At 39.3% G+C, this 15,976-nt stretch overlaps 1 protein-coding gene and 1 pseudogene across 10 annotated transcripts in view; one reads left to right on the top strand and one right to left on the bottom strand.

Moving 5' to 3' along the window:
* POLA1 (DNA polymerase alpha 1, catalytic subunit) overlaps window positions 1-15,976 on the top strand; it is a 390,759-nt gene that overhangs the window by 205,722 nt on the left and 169,061 nt on the right. The window lies entirely within an intron of this gene.
* On the bottom strand, window positions 2,460-3,093 carry LOC145537146 (large ribosomal subunit protein uL13 pseudogene; annotated as a pseudogene). Its single transcript, XR_014076235.1, has one exon. The product of XR_014076235.1 is annotated as a large ribosomal subunit protein uL13 pseudogene (transcript).

The following is a 15,976-nucleotide window of genomic DNA, read 5'->3' as shown; positions in this document are numbered from 1 at the left end:
AACTGAATGGTAGAAACTGAGATTTCCAAAGCTTCCTACATTTTAAGGCAGCGCTCTAGTTACAGAGCAGGATTTCTGAGTCTGAAATCTTTCTTGTGGCCTTGATAATTTTTGTACTTTACTCTTTTGGACTTAACCTTGATGATAACCTTGATATGGGATATGTTTCTCTCGGAATGCCAAGCAGAGATCATTTTATGCTTTTGAGTCATAGTTATAAATAATGTTGCTTATTATATACTCCAAACTCATTCAACAAAAGTTTATGGAGCCCCTACTCTGCGCCAACATTGTTACAGCCGCTAGGGATGTAGCAGGGAACTAAATTAACACCCTGTCCTCATGGAACTTACCTTCTAGTATGGGAAGATAGAACGCCCAATAGTATGGTCATGGGCTTTCAGAGTCGAACATGACTGAAGCGACTTAGCACACGCACCCGGGGCGGGTAGTAGCATGTATTGTGGAGAAAAATTCAACTGTGTAAGGAGGAAAGGACTGAGGCAACTGGGGGTTGCTAATCTGTATAGGATTGTTAGGGAAGTTCTCAATATTGAGAAAAGACCAGAAGAATATGAGCAGTGAGCCATGCAGGTAGGTGGAGGAAAAGCATGCCATGCATACGGGACAGCAAGTATGAAGGGCCTGAGATAGCGTGCTGGACACGTCTAAGGAATTGCAAGGAGCTTGTGTGGCAAGAGATGAGTGAACGAACAGTGGGGAGAGTGGTAACAGGGAAGGCAGTGGGGGGATACTGTGAGGGGCTATACAGACCATTGTGAGGACTTTGACTTCAATTCTGGGAAGCTATTGAGGAATTCTGAGCAGAGGAATGCCATGATCTGACTTTAAGTAAACTACTTTGACACTGTGGTCCAGGCAAAAGATCTGGCAGCTTGACTAACAGGATAGTAAGAGAGCTTATGAGACGTGGTTAGAGTCTAGATAGAATTTTTAAGCCAGAACTGATAGAATTTGTTATTCAGATCATTGTTTACCTAATGTTATTATATACAGTGAATGGCAGAGGGATTCCTTCCTGTAGTCATTGATTCTGAATTAGATTCTAATACATTTAAATTACTCACCTAAAAGGGGCATGTGGGGGAGAATGGATATTCACCAGGGAGGGGGGTGCAGTTCTTGAGGTGCTAGCCTACTGTGTTCCCCCTTTTCCTGGCAAAACAATAAAGCTGCTCTTTCTCCTCCATAAAAAAAAAAGTAATTTTCAAAGTAAATATTAGTAATTGCATGGACTCCTTACCCAAATCACTGATTCTTCCTAAACACAGACTTAATGGCCAACTCTTGTGCCATGCAAAAGACGCAAACCATCTTCTGCAGAACCACCCCACCCGACCCAACACACACATGGCATAGCACTGTCCTTGTTTTTAATAGGTTTTTGAGGGGAAAATGACTTGTGTTCCACTTTAAGTTCACAGTCTAGCTGATGAAGTAAAATTTCTGGACACAGAGACATACCACAGACTCCTACTCCTACTGAGAGATCCCTGAAAGTCATGAGAATCACAGCTGGAACAAACCATTGTTTCAGATGGGTGTGTGTTCATCCATATGCAGGTGTGTTGAAGGGATGGCAGGAAGTAATTAATAACTGCTATACTAATTTTAGTCTAAACATGTACATAAGTGGTTAGAAAAGGCAAAGCTGAGATGATTGCATAGAAAAGGTGAAATGTAAGCTAGGACTGGAAGGATTGGTAGGCTACAAATAACTGGAGATGCAGAAGCAAAAGACATTGTTGAGTTTTTTCTGTGCCTTCTTGTACCCTTTCCCTAGACAGTCTTATTTAGTGATGCTCTGTTAGGGAAACTAGCCTCAGGAAGCTGTGTCATTTCTACTCTGAAGCAGTAAGTTAAACCTTTAGAGTAAACTAATCTTTGGTTTGATTAGCTGCCAGACCCCAGTTTAGTGGTGTTGGACTCTGCTCTTCTTTTTGGATCATTATAGATCAAAGAAAATCTTCTTGGCCAAATCTTTTTCTTTTTTTCTTTAAAAAAATAATTTATTGGTTTGGGATCACAAAATATAGGGAAGACACGAGGCAATGCCTGTGACCCCTTGGCTGAAATTTCTCTTCCAGAGACACTTTTTGGGCGTTCTTTCACATCCTAACAGCTGCAGAGTATAGTATCTGACCATGTGGGAAGCTTGAACAGATACCCTTTAAGTCATGGAGGTCCCTTCCAATTAAGTCTTCCAGCTCATTTCTGCCAATATTGCAACTGCATTGGTTGTTCCAACTGTTCATGTCTTAAAAGTCTCATGAACCAATAGGCTGCAGACCAATGATGCCTGCACAGCCCTTAGAACTGCCTACACTGACTAATGCCCCTCAGCTATACCCGGTCTGCTTGTGGCACCTGCATGGCAGCCCCTGTGGGGCCCCCACATCCGAGGGTGGTGATTGATGAAGGGCAGGCCAGGCCAAGCATGAAGAATAAACAGTCAATTTTATTGGGCTCAGATTAGGAATCCATGAGTCTTGAGGACCTCTGTGAATTTGTCAGTTTTCTTCTCAATGTTCTTTTCAGCCTGCTTCTGTAGCCTCATGAGCTGCTTCTTTTCCTGATAGTGGATCTTGGCTTTCTCCCTTCTTTTCTCCTCCAGTGTGGCCGTTAACCACCTGGTACTTCCAGCCAATATCATGAGCCAGGTGCCCTAGGCAGGCAAACTTCCGAGTAAGCTTCAGACACACAACCTGGAGGGCAGCAGGAACCACTGTCCGCTTTTTCTTGTCATAGGGTCATGGGATCCCATCAAACACCTTGAGGTACTCCAGAGCAGCCTGGCCCTTCTTGGTCTTGTGGGGCAGCATGCCTCGCACTGTCTGCCAGAATATGCGGCTGGGGTTCGGAAGTGCCACAGGAGGGGTTGGTGTTCATCGGCTTGGGGAGGAAACCCAGGCACTTCAACTTATTTCTGTAGAAATTGCCAGAAATATTAATGCCCTCACAGCACACGACCACAGCCTTCCGGTCCAGAAGCACCTGCTTGGCCACAGTGGCCGCCGGGGGGCCCAGGAGATGGCCTCAGCCATCGAGCACAAGGACCTGCCCTTCCGCCATCTTTGGTAGCCGCCTGGAAAAGGAGGGCAAATTTTGAAATTAAGAACAAACATAGTGGTAGTGTGGTCCATATCTTGTCCTTTGTTTTTATCCCTACACTTGTCCTTCCACCAGTCTTCCCCCCAGCCTCTCCGTTTGCACTCAGCTCTCCTATAACTCCATACCTATGTTTCTAAAAATTACCAAGTTACGTAAAATCACAACCAGATGCTTTATGGAAAAGACACACAGGTTAGAAACCCACCAAAATTTCATCAGTGACTCAAACAAGCATATAGGAACCTAATGAAAACAGTGGTGTGATGTTACATATCTTCAGTAGCTAAGAAATACATAAATACTACAATAAATACACCATTTTACCTTGCAAAAGACTTGGAAGTTTACTTGTGAAAGTGAACATCAGAAAGGTTGCAGCTCAAGAGTCATGGTGAAGTGGTGAAAGGAAGGTTATCTGAAATTGGAAGGAAAATCATAACAAACACCAGGTGTGGGTTAGTGTAGCTTTTACACACTCAGTGAACAGGGGTAGCTGGTCAGTGTTTGAGGGGTGTATGTATATGTGTGTTACATATATTCCTCTGTGGCTTGATTCATCTGGATGCAGTTTTCTGCATTTACCTTGTTTTTCTTACAGACAGAATCCTGCAGAAGCAGACATAAAATTCACATTATGTTCACATTATTTCCTGATATATCAATGGCATTGGAATTAATTCTCATTTTCAAAGTAAACATTGTAGTGGAACCAACTGTACCTTGATGATTAACTAGCACCTTACGTTCCCCCTACTTTATTATTCTCTCTTCATTTTCATATTGTGCAAAATTATTCTTATTTTTATAAAGACCAATTGGAACATCTGTCAACCAAACAGTTACTGAATATTGTCTCTCTTCCATGCTCCTTGTCTGGGGTGTGGCAAGTAAAAAAGGTTTTGAAGCCATGGTTTCTGCCCTTAAACAGCTTCAATATAAGGAACCAACCAGAGACATTTGAAATAAAACAAAAGTTCTTAAAAAGTAACAGTATATTATAGAATTACTACATAGTGCTAAAGAGATATGGTAAACTAAGGCTCCTTACAAGATAAAAATTTTCAATCTAGATCTTAAAGTTACAAACATGTATTAGAGAAGTAAGGGAATCCCCTTACTAGAAAAGATATGGGAATCCCGAAAGTTTTTCTTTTTTTCATTCTCATGCTCCAGCCCCCAAGTGATCTTCCGTTGGAAACAAAAGCTGCAGTGGTAGTCACCAAGAGCCAAAACACTCAACTCCCCTCTCCCCTTGTTAAGAAAGGAAGGAAAGAAGTAAAGACCCAGCTTTCTGGCTAGCTGCTGGGAACTAGAAGGTACCTGGGAGATCACAGACAAAGACAACTTCAGGGAAGGTGACCCCATAAAGTTGTTGGTGAACTTTGGGGCTCATACCGCAATCTGGAAGAAAAGGATCTGAGCCTAATCAGCATATCAGAAACTTTGAGAACTGAAGTAAAAGACCACAACCCCGATTGAGTTCTGGGTGGAGTACACATGGGACAAATATAGCAAGTACTGCCACAGTTTTGAAAGGTGAACTGAGATCAGGCCCACAGTCCAGAGAAAGTGGGTTGGAATCCATAACCCAAACCTAATGAAGTCAGTTGCCGGCTAAAACAAAAACACCAACAGTTGTCCATAGAATTTAAGTAACACCCATAGATTCATGCTACTCAAAATGTCCAAAATGCAGTTCAGAACTACCTGGTAGAAGAAGAAACAGAAAAAGCACAACTTACATGGGGCGGGGTGGGGCAGGGGTCAGAAATTAAAAGTCAAGGTTGAACTGATGCTTTTACAGTTATATGACAGAAGAAATAGATGTAAAAAAGAGAGAGCCAAATAAATATATTAGAACCAAAAAGTTTAACCAAGGTTTAAAAACTCACTGAGTAGGCTCAGTAGCAGAATGGAGATGACACAGGAAACAGCCAGTGAACTTGAAAATAGATCAGTACAAATTATCCAATCTAAAGGAGAGGTAGAAAAAGACAAAGGGGTTAGGCAGAACAGAGCCTCCGGGACCTGTGGGACAATAATACACAGTCTAACATTCATATTGTTGGAGTCCAAAAAAGGAGGAGAAGCACCAGGCTGAAAAAAAAATTTGAAGAAATAATGTGAACCTTTCCCAAGTTTGACAAAAGACAAACTGACAGATTCAGAAAGCTCAGTGAATCCCAATTAGGATAAACCCTAAGAAATTCATTCTGGAACACATCATAATCAAACTGTGTATGTCGGGGGGGGGGAGTTTTAAAAAACAATCAGAGAAAAATGATGTTTTGTAAGAGAAAATGGACTTCCCAGGTGGCTCAGTGGAAGAGTATCTGACTGCCTGCCAATGCAGGAGATATGGATTCAATCCCTGGGTTGGGAATATCCGCTGGAGGAGGAAATATTAACCCGCTCTAGTATTCTTGTCTGAAAAATCCCATGGACAGAGGAGCCTGGTGAGCTACAGTCTACAGGGTCACAAAGAAGAGTCAGACGTGACTGAGCATGCATAAGGGAAAATGATTCACATGATGACATATTTCTTATCAGAAACAACGTGGAGGCCAGAGGAAGTAGTACAGTGTTTATAAAGTGCTAAAGGAGTGCTAAACGATTATCAACTCACTGTTTTTAATCTACCCCCGCCCCAGATCTTTTGGAGTGAAGGTAAAAGAAAGACATTTTCAGATGAGGGAAAGCTAAGAGAATTCATTGTCAGCAGACCCACTCTGAAAGAATTGTTGAACTAAGTTACTCAGACAGAAGGGACATGATACTGGAAAGATACCTAGAACATCAAGAATGAAGGAAGAGGGCTTCCCTGGTGGCTCAGCAGTAAAGAATCCAGCCGCCATTGCAGGAGACACAGGTTCAATCCCTGATCTGGGAAGATCTCACTTGCCATGGGGCAACTAAACCTGTGTGCCATAACCATCTAGCTTGTGCTCTCGAGCCTGGGAGCCACAACTACTGAGCCCATGTGCTGCAGCTACGGAAGCCCACACGCCATAGAGCCTGTGCTCTGCAACAAGAGAAGCAATTGCAGTGAGAAGCCCAAGCACTGCAACTGAATAGTAGCCCCCATAGTAACAAAGACCAGCACAACCAAAAATAAATAATTAATTAAAAAGAGGAAAAAAGGAAGGAAAAGGAAATGGTAAATATAATAACTACTTTTCTTGAGTTACTTGAAATATTTTTGATAGGTGAAAGCAAAAATTATAGCATTTTCTACCATTTTTCAGTGTGTGTAGGTCTAATTTATGAGACAATTACAACATCAAAGGAGGGAGGGAAAAGGGACCAATGTGGGTTTTTACATTCCATTTACATGGTAAATTTTTAATTCTAAAGTATATATATTGTCATCCTTAATGATTAACTTTACAAAGAGATGTTGTCAAAACCACAATTAATTAAATAATAAAAAGATGTTTGAATAACCCCAAAAGAGGGCAGGAAATAGAAAAGAGAAAGGAAAAGCAGAACAAATAATAAAATGGCACACCCAAATCCAAACATATCAATAACTGCATTAAATGCAAATGTTCTAAATGTGTTTACACCAATTAAAAGATAGAAATTATCAGAATATATTTTTTGATGATGCAAGTATTATAAAATGTCTTCAAGAAACTAACTTCAAATATAATGGTATAGGTAGGCTAAAGGAGAAAATGGCAAAAGATATACCATGCAAACACTAATGAAAAGAAAGAGTGGATATGTTAATAGCAGAAAATTAGACTTCAGAGCAAAGAAAATTACTCATGATAAAGAGGGATTTTACATAATGATAAAAGAGCTAATTTGCTAAGAAGAGAAAACAACCCAAAATCTGTATGCACCTGACAACAGTGCTTCAAAATACCTGAAGCAAAAACTGGAAGAACTGAAAGGAGAAATAGACAATCCATAATTATACTTGGCAACTTTTAACACTCCTCTTTCAGTAATTGATAGAAATACTGGACAAAAAATGAGCAAGGATATAGAAGAACTGTCAACCAATGGAATTTAATTGATATACACAGAACACTCTACCTGTCAATAGCATGATCAAGATTCTTTTCAAGTGCACATGGAACATTCAACAAGATAGACTAGATAGACTATATGATAGACTATATTCTGCATCATAAAAAGAACCTCAATGAATTTAAAATAATTGAAATCATACGAAGTATATTCTGTAACCGTAATGGAATTAAACTAGAAGTCATAAAGAGAAAAATAACCAGAAGATCTCTAAGTTCTTGGAAATTAAACAACACATTTCTAAATAACCCAAGGGTCAAAAAAAGGAGGTCCCAAGGAAAATTAGAAAATATTTTGAACTGAATGAAAATGAAAATACATATAAAACAATGATTGAGACAATATATACTATGGTGCCTACTGTAATGCAGAGTGGACCAATTACCAATATTTATGGATCATAGACACACAAAATCTGTAAAATACTCAAGTAGTAAGTGTCAAGGGATTGTTTATTGACCCAGTTGGTAATATAAGTATGTTCATTTGGCAGTTAACTATTAAATAATCATGCTGTCAGAATCAGGTGAAGATCAAAGGGGAAAAGTAAAAAACTGTACAGTAAGATGATGCACCTAAAGCGGTGCTTAGAGGGAAATTGATAGCATTAAATGTTTGTATTAGAGAAAAAGAAAGGTATCAAGTCAATAATGTGAGTTTCCACTTTCAGAAAATTTTTTGAAAGGCAGAGTAAAATAAGCCCAAAACAAACAGAAGGAAAGAGATAGTGAAGATATATTAGTTAAATTGAAAGAATAGAGAAAATCAGTGAAACAAAAGCATGAATATTTGAAAATATCAATAAAATTGATAAGCATCTAGCAAGGCTGACAGATGAAAAAAAAAGGAAAGATACAAATTAGCAATATCCAGAATACTAGGCCTCTGCAGACTTTAAAAGGATAGGGGAATACTAAACATATTTGACAATTTAAGAATAGTGGACCAATTCCTCAAAAATTGAAAACTATAAGAATTCATCCAAGATGAAATAGATTACCTCAATAGTCCTATATTTGTTAAAGGAAGTAAATTCATAATTGAAAAAAAATTAAGTTGGAGGAATCAATAATCAATTGTAAGACTTAAAGCGACAGTAGTGAACAGTGTGAAATTGGCAAATGGATAGAAACCTAGACCCACAGAATAGATAGACTCAAACAAGTTTGGCCATTCAATTTTTAACAGTGATTCAAAAGGAATTTAATGAAGAATGAATAGCCCATTCAACATGTAATGTTGGAAAAAGTTGGACATTCATATGCTGAAAAAATAAACTTTGAGCTAAAATCTTCCCTTATACAAATATTAACAAAGTATATCACAGCTCTAAGTGCAAAACTATAAACTTTAAGAAGTAATACCTAAGAGAAAATCTTTATGACCTCAGATTAGGTGAAGAATTCTTAAACGGGAGATAAAAATGATCAATTTAAAAAAGGAAAAATGACTTGAACTTCATCAAAATAAAAACTTAAGCTTTTGAAAAGGCACTATTAAGGGATAGAAATGACAAGTCATAAACTTAGAGGAAATGTTTACGCATCACATATCCAGCAAAGGACCTGTCTCTAGTATACATATAAAGAACTCTCAAAACTCAATTAAAAGAAAACCACTCCAATTTAAAAATAAACAAAAGACTTGAACAGATTCTTTACCACAGAGAACATAAGGATGACAAATAAGAATGTGAAAAGTTGTTTCATTATTCAGTTCAGTTCAGTTCAGTTCAGTCGCTCAGTCGTGTCCGACTCTCCGCGACCCCATGAACTGCAGCACGCCAGGCCTCCCTGTCCATCACCAACTCCCGAAGTCTACCCAAACCCATGTCCATCGAGTCGGTGATGCCATCCAACCATCTCATCCTCTGTCGTCCCCTTCTCCTCCCGCCCCCAATCCTACCCAGCATTAGGGTCTTTTCCAATGAGTCAACCCTTCGCATGAGGTGGCCAAAGTATTGGAGTTTCAGCTTCAACATCAGACCTTCCAATGAACACCCAGGATTGATCTCTTTTAGGATGGATTGATTGGATCTCCTTGCAGTCCAAGGGACTCTCAGGAGTCTTCTCCAACACCATAGTTCAAAAGCATCAATTCTGCGGCGCTCAGCTTTCTTCACTGTCCAACTCTCACATCCATACATGACCACTGGAAAAACCATAGCCTTGACTAGATGGACTTTTGTTGGCAAAGTAATGTCTCTGCTTTTAAACATGCCATCTAGGTTGGCCATAACCTTCCTTCCAAGGAGTAAGCGTCTTTTAATTTCATGGCTGCAGTCACCATCTGCAGTGATTCTGGAGCCCAAAAAAGTAAAGTCTGACACTGTTTCCACTGTTTCCCCATCTATTTCCCATGGAGTGATGGGACCAGATGCCATGATCTTAGTTTTCTGAACGTTGAGCTTTAAGCCAACTTTTCCACTCTCCTCCTTCACCTTCATCAAGAGGCTCTTTAGTTCTTCTTCACTTTCTGCCATAAGGGTGGTGTCATCCGCATATCTGAGGTTATTGATATTTCTCCCGGCAATCTTGATTCCAGCTTGTGTTTCTTCCAGCCCAGCGTTTCTCATGATGTACTCTGCATACAAGTTAAATAAGCAGGGTGACAATATACAGCCTTGACGTACTCCTTTTCCTATTTGGAACCAGTCTGTTGTTTCATGTCCAGTTCTAACTGTTGCTTCCTGACCTGCATACAGGTTTCTCAAGAGATAGGTCAGATGGTCTGGTATCCCCATCTCTTTCAGAATTTTCCACAGTTTATTGTGATCCACACAGTCAAAGGCTTTCGCATAGTCAATAAAGCAGAAATAGATGTTTATCTGGAACTCTCTTGCTTTGTCAATGATCCAGCGGATATTGGCAATTTGATCTCTGGTTCCTCTGCCTTTTCTAAAACCAGCTTGAACATCTGGAAGTTCACGGTTCACGTATTGCTGAAGCCTGGCTTGGAGAATTTTGAGCATTACTTTACTAGCATGTGAGATGAGTACAATTGTGCGGTAGTTTGAGCATTCTTTGGCATTGCCTTTCTTTGGGATTGGAACGAAAACTGACCTTTTCCAGTCCTGTGGCCACTGCTGAGTTTTCCAAATTTGCTGGCATATCGAGTGCAGCACTTTCACAGCATCACCTTTGAGGATTTGAAATAGCTCAACTGGAATTCCATCACCTCCACTAGCTTTGTTCGTAGTGATGCTTTCTAAGGCCTGCTTGACTTCACATTCCAGGATGTCTGGCTCTAGGTGAGTGATCACACCATCGTGATTATCTGGGTCGTGAAGATCTTTTTTGTACAGTTCTTCTGTGTATTCTTGCCACCTCCTCTTAATATCTTCTGCTTCTGTTAGGTCCATACCATTTCTGTCCTTTATCGAGCCTATCTTTGCATGAAATGTTCCTTTGGTATCTCTAATTTTCTTGAAGAGGTCTCTAGTCTTTCCCATTCTGTTGTTTTCCTCTATTTCTTTGCACTGATCGCTGAGGAAGGCTTTCTTATCTCTTCTTGCTATTCTTTGGAACTCTGCATTCAGATGAGAATATCTTTCCTTTTCTCCTTTGCTTTTCGCTTCTCTTCTCTTCCCAGCTGTCTGTAAGGCCTCCTCAGACAGCCATTTTGCTTTTTTGCATTTCTTTTCCATGGGGATTTTCTTGATCCCTGTCTCCTGTACAATGTCATGAACCTCTGTCCATAGTTCATCAGGCACTCTGTCTATCAGATGTAGTCCCTTAAATCTATTTTTCACTTCCACTGTATACTCATAAGGGATTTGATCTAGGTCATACCTGAATGGTCTAGTGGTTTTCCCTACTTTCTTCAATTTAAGTCTGAATTTGGCAATAAGCAGTTCATGATCTGAGCCACAGTCTGCTCCTGGTCTTGTTTTTGCTGACTGTATAGAGCTTCTCCATCTTTGGCTGCAAAGAATATAATCAATCTGATTTCGGTGTTGACCATCTGGTGATGTCCACGTGTAGAGTCTTCTCTTGTGTTGTTGGAATAGGGTGTTTGCTATTACCAGTGTGTTCTCGTGGCAAAACTCTATTAGCCTTTGCCCTGCTTCATTCTGTACTCCAAGGCCAAACTTGCCTGTTATGCCAGGTGTTTCTTGACTTCCTACTTTTGCATTCCAATCCCCTATAATAATCCCCATTATTAGCATCAGGGAAATGCAAATTGAAACCTTGACAAGATAGCACTCCATACTTACTGGAATGGTTAAAATACAAAATACTGACAGTACCAAGTGCTTGTGAAGATGTGGAGCAACAGGAAACTTCATGCTTACTTTGCTGGTGGGAATGTAAAATGGTGCTGCCAGTCTGGGAAACAGTTTGTTTCTCATAAAGATCAATATATACTTTCTGTATGACCTAGGAATCCTCTTGGGTATTTACCCTAGAGAAATGAAAAATTATAACCATGTAAAAATCTGTGCAGAAATGTTTCTAAGGAACTGAATTCATAATAGCCCCAAACTAGAAACAACTCCAACACACTTAAGTGGATGAGTAAATAAACTGTCAAGCTTTCATATCATGGAGTATTACTTAGCAATAAAAAGAACAGACTACTGATAACATATAGCAACTTGGATGGGTCTCAAAGCTATTATGCTGTGTGAAAAAAAGCTAGACTCAAAAGAGCACATAGTGTTTAATTCCATTTAAATGGCATTGTTGAAATTTCAGAACTGTAATGATGGAGAACCAGTGGTTGTCGTGGATTAGAGAATGGTCTGAATACAAATGGGCAGCAAAAGGCAATTTTGAAACTGTTGTGGATCCTGGTTATCATGGATGTTACATGTGTTAAAAATCATAGAACTATACCATATATACTCTCCCAAATTAATCTCATTGTGAAATTTTTTAAAGTAAAAATGAAAGAAAAATTTCCTTGGCCTGGTGATAACATATAACTCTACTTCAAGGATGTTGTTGTTTAGTTGATAAGTCTTTTCCAACTCTGCAACCCCATGAACTGTAGCCCGCCAGGCTCCTCTGTCCATGAGATTTTTCAGGCAAGAATACTGGAGTGAGTTGCCATTTCCTTTTCTAGGGAATCTTCCCTAGCCAGGGATCAAATCAGCATCTCCTGTTGGCAGGCAGATTCTATACCACTGAGCCACTAGGGAAGCACAGGGATCGAACCTGTGTCTCCTGCGGGATATATGTGGAGACATAGAACTAAGGGAGCTCCTGTTACACAAGTTAGATGAATTAAATATGTGGCATTGAGATTACATGACATTAAGTCCCAACGCCTGCCACCTTGTGTAAACAGTTCGCATAAATACAATAGATGTGTGATTGGGAGCCCCTGCTTCGCTTTTTGTCAAGGAATCTACACAAGGAGAAAATATCAAGCTATGACAAAAATCTCTTTTGAGGAACAAAACGTTAATCTTCTCATTTTGCTAAAGTAAAAACAAAGGAAGATCTTTCCTAAGCCCAGCTTTTGAGATGGGCTAGATGTGGGAGTGTCAGGCCATATGCAAGTTCTAACTATTTAAATAAAAAAGTAAAGCCTTGAACACATGACAAAGCTTTGAATAGGAAATTCTGGATTTTAGAGCAGCATGTTTTTTGTTTTTAAAAACAATGGTAGGGGACTTGCCTGGTGGTCCAGTGGTTAAGAATACACCTTGCAATGCAAGCAACGCAGTTCTATCCCTGATCAGGGAACTAAGATATAAGATACCACGTGCCTCAGAACAAGTAGGCCCTCGCGCCCGCAAGCTCTGGAGCCCATGTACCACAACTAAGACCTGATGCAGACAAATAAATAATTAAATATTTTTTTAACATAATCATTAAAAACAATGATGGACCTCAGGAAGCTCTATTTTCTTTTAAGCAGTATAGGCATGTATTTGCTTATAGTTACCATTCTTCTGTCTTGTTTGTTGAGGGATACATAGCTTCATGGAGAGCTGGTTTGTTTTCTCTTTATCTCCCCATTGCCAGTGTTCTAGAACCCCTTTCACACATGCCCTTCCTGTCAGGTAAAGGTGATCATTTAAAAACAAACAGACCACAAAAAGAAGAGCATAGATTCGAAAGTTTTGTAGTAATAATTGAAAATGTAAATTAGTTTCAATCATGTTCCTTTTGTTCTCCTGGTTTGAAATTACTGGTTAAGGTTATTTTACATTCACAACTCTTAAACAGTGTTTCTGAGTGAGGTGAAAGAGATTATGGTGTAGTCATATTGGTGGGCGGGACCTCCTACAGGCCTGTGCATGACTGAATGCTCCGGCTGCCTCCAGACTTCTGCCCACTTAATGCCAACTTTAAAGAGGGACAATGTTCTAATAAAGATGCTTTCTTTTATTTTATTTTATAATGGTTGTTATTTACACTGTTCCATATCCCTTGTGGCTCAGATGGTAAAGAATCTGCCTGCAATGCATGAGACCCAGGTTCAATCCTTGTGTCGGGAACATCCCCTGGAGAAGGGAATGGCAACCCACTCCAGTATTCTTGTCTGGAGAATCCTATGGAAGAGGAGCCTGGTGGGCTACAGTCCATGGGGTCGCAAAGAGTCCTCACAACTGAGGCGACTTAGCACACACGCATATGAGGCTTAGCAAATCCACATCTTTTATCTTCAGCTGATGATATATGAATTTGCCCTTTTCATTTCTTCACAAAACTAATGGGCCTATTTGGAGAACTTAGGACTCTAGCTCCTACATTCTGCGTATACCTCTTGGGATTTTATTAGCATCAAAAAGAGTTTGAAGTTGTATTCTATGGGTGAGGGCCCTGACCTTATTCAAAGATACTGCTGGAGTATGTCTACTTTTATCTGTTTTATTTATGAGATTGCTCTGTTAAAGTTCATGTATAACAATAGTTCAATTGCTGAGAAAATGTTGGTAAACCACTCACCTGGGCAGATGAAATTCACAAATAATGAGAACTTAAATTTTTAACCAATCATCTCCACTTCCCATCCAAGTCTTTATAGTATTGCTTAAAGAAAAAATTTTGCCTTATTTCATGCTTTATTTACTTGATATTGGAACAGTGTTTATTGAATACCTACTATATGCCAGTACTATATTTCTCACTTTGCTGGTTGAAAAACTGCTGAGAAGTGAAGTGGCCCAAAGCCAGAAAGGGGAAGAACAAGGAAGTGAACCAACTGCATCTGAATAATTGAGCACCACAGTGTGTATATCCAAGGTGGCGGTGACTCAAGTAACGTAGGTGAGCGTTGACAAATGACTTGAGAGAAACAGACCTGCTGGAGTTCAAATCAAGATACTTCTGTTACGGTCTTCAAGGATTACAGAACAAGTGGAGCCAGCAGGAATGCAGAAGAAAGAAGATACTTTTTCATATCAGTGCAGCCTGCTAAGGATGCATCTTAAGATGCAGGTGTAATGTAGGTTTAGGAACTAAGGAATGGTTCATTGTTAATCCTTGAACTTTCTGTGCAAACCCCAGATAGAGTATGATAAAGCATATGAGTTCAGACAGAAAAACAGTAGAATAGTGTCTCAGTCTGTTGCAGCTGGGATGAAGCCAATCCCAGGAACCTGAGGACAGTTTTTAAAGGGGGAGAGAGGACGTGAGTGGGATATATTATCAAAGGACACCCCATGATTTGAGACCTAGGTGTATAGAGCCTAGATAGGATTTTTGTTTCTGTTTTTCTGATTTTACCAGATGTAATTTCCTAGATAGCAAATCTTTTAAGTTACAAGAAATTACTAGTTTCCTTCCTTTTAGGAGAAAGTAGTCAAGAGATCACACATTGATGGCTATGCATTTTATTCCTAGGAAAGTCCATTAGCCAGTTTGTGTTTTGATTGTTTTGACACCTCTGTATGGAATGGTTTGGTTTCCTGTTGTAAGTAGAAGGTGGCCTAGGTAAGCTTTCAGTAGAAAAGACCAGGTCTTGAATACAAGCAAGCCTAGTTTCTAATTAAACAAATGTCTAATACTGTAATTTCTAATGCACTGTAGAAAGAAAGGGCAAAGAGCAGCCAAACTAGTTTTTATTGGCTCTGTTTTTGTGGTTCTAATATAATTCTGGCAAGTTGGAAGAATTTAGAAGAGGAATTAGTGAATTACATGTGCATGTATATTAATACTCTTCCTTTGTTACTTTTTTTCATTGTCAAAATTAATTTACTGACATTTGAAAAGTATAACTATAGTGACTTGTTACTGAATAGGTTCTTGTACAAAACATCATAGAGGAAAATCATAAGACATCTACCATGTGTTTTTTGGATGTGTAATGAGTTTTAGTACCTAAATTAGCTACCTGAAATTTCCTATAGAAATTCCAAACCATATCAGTAAAAGAATTACTTCTTCTTATCTTGTATTTTGATAATGGCTGGTTAGCATGGGGAGTCTACGGCCTTAAAGCCTAATGGCTGTGTTAGATGTAAGATATATGGATTTATTTCGTTGACTGAGATGACTAGAACAGCAGCACAACCAAACATAGTCTGACCAGTTGAACTGAATAGTAACAAGAAGTGAATCTTAACTAATGAACTAGGAGAACAAGGAGGGCATAAATGTTAAGTCTGTTTACACCCAATGTATTTCTCTCTTCTATGGTGGCATCAATTATAACATATACCACTGATTTAGTAACAGGGTTTCAGAGGAAAAGAAAATTTTTAGCAAAGACAACAGTTAATAAGACAAATCTTTGTTTCAGAAACATTCAAAGTGATGAGAGGTGTCTTAGAATCAAGCAAGAGTGTTATTGAGTATAACACTTAAATGATAACTAAGGCAAACTGAGTGTTTACCATGTGCCAGACTGT

Source organism: Giraffa tippelskirchi, chromosome X (assembly GCF_054371585.1).
Source record: "Giraffa tippelskirchi isolate mGirTip1 chromosome X, T2T-mGirTip1v1.2.pri, whole genome shotgun sequence".
Classification (NCBI taxonomy): domain Eukaryota; kingdom Metazoa; phylum Chordata; class Mammalia; order Artiodactyla; family Giraffidae; genus Giraffa; species Giraffa tippelskirchi.
Note: the sequence above shows the minus strand (reverse complement) of the source record. Positions and strands in the feature narration are given on the sequence as shown.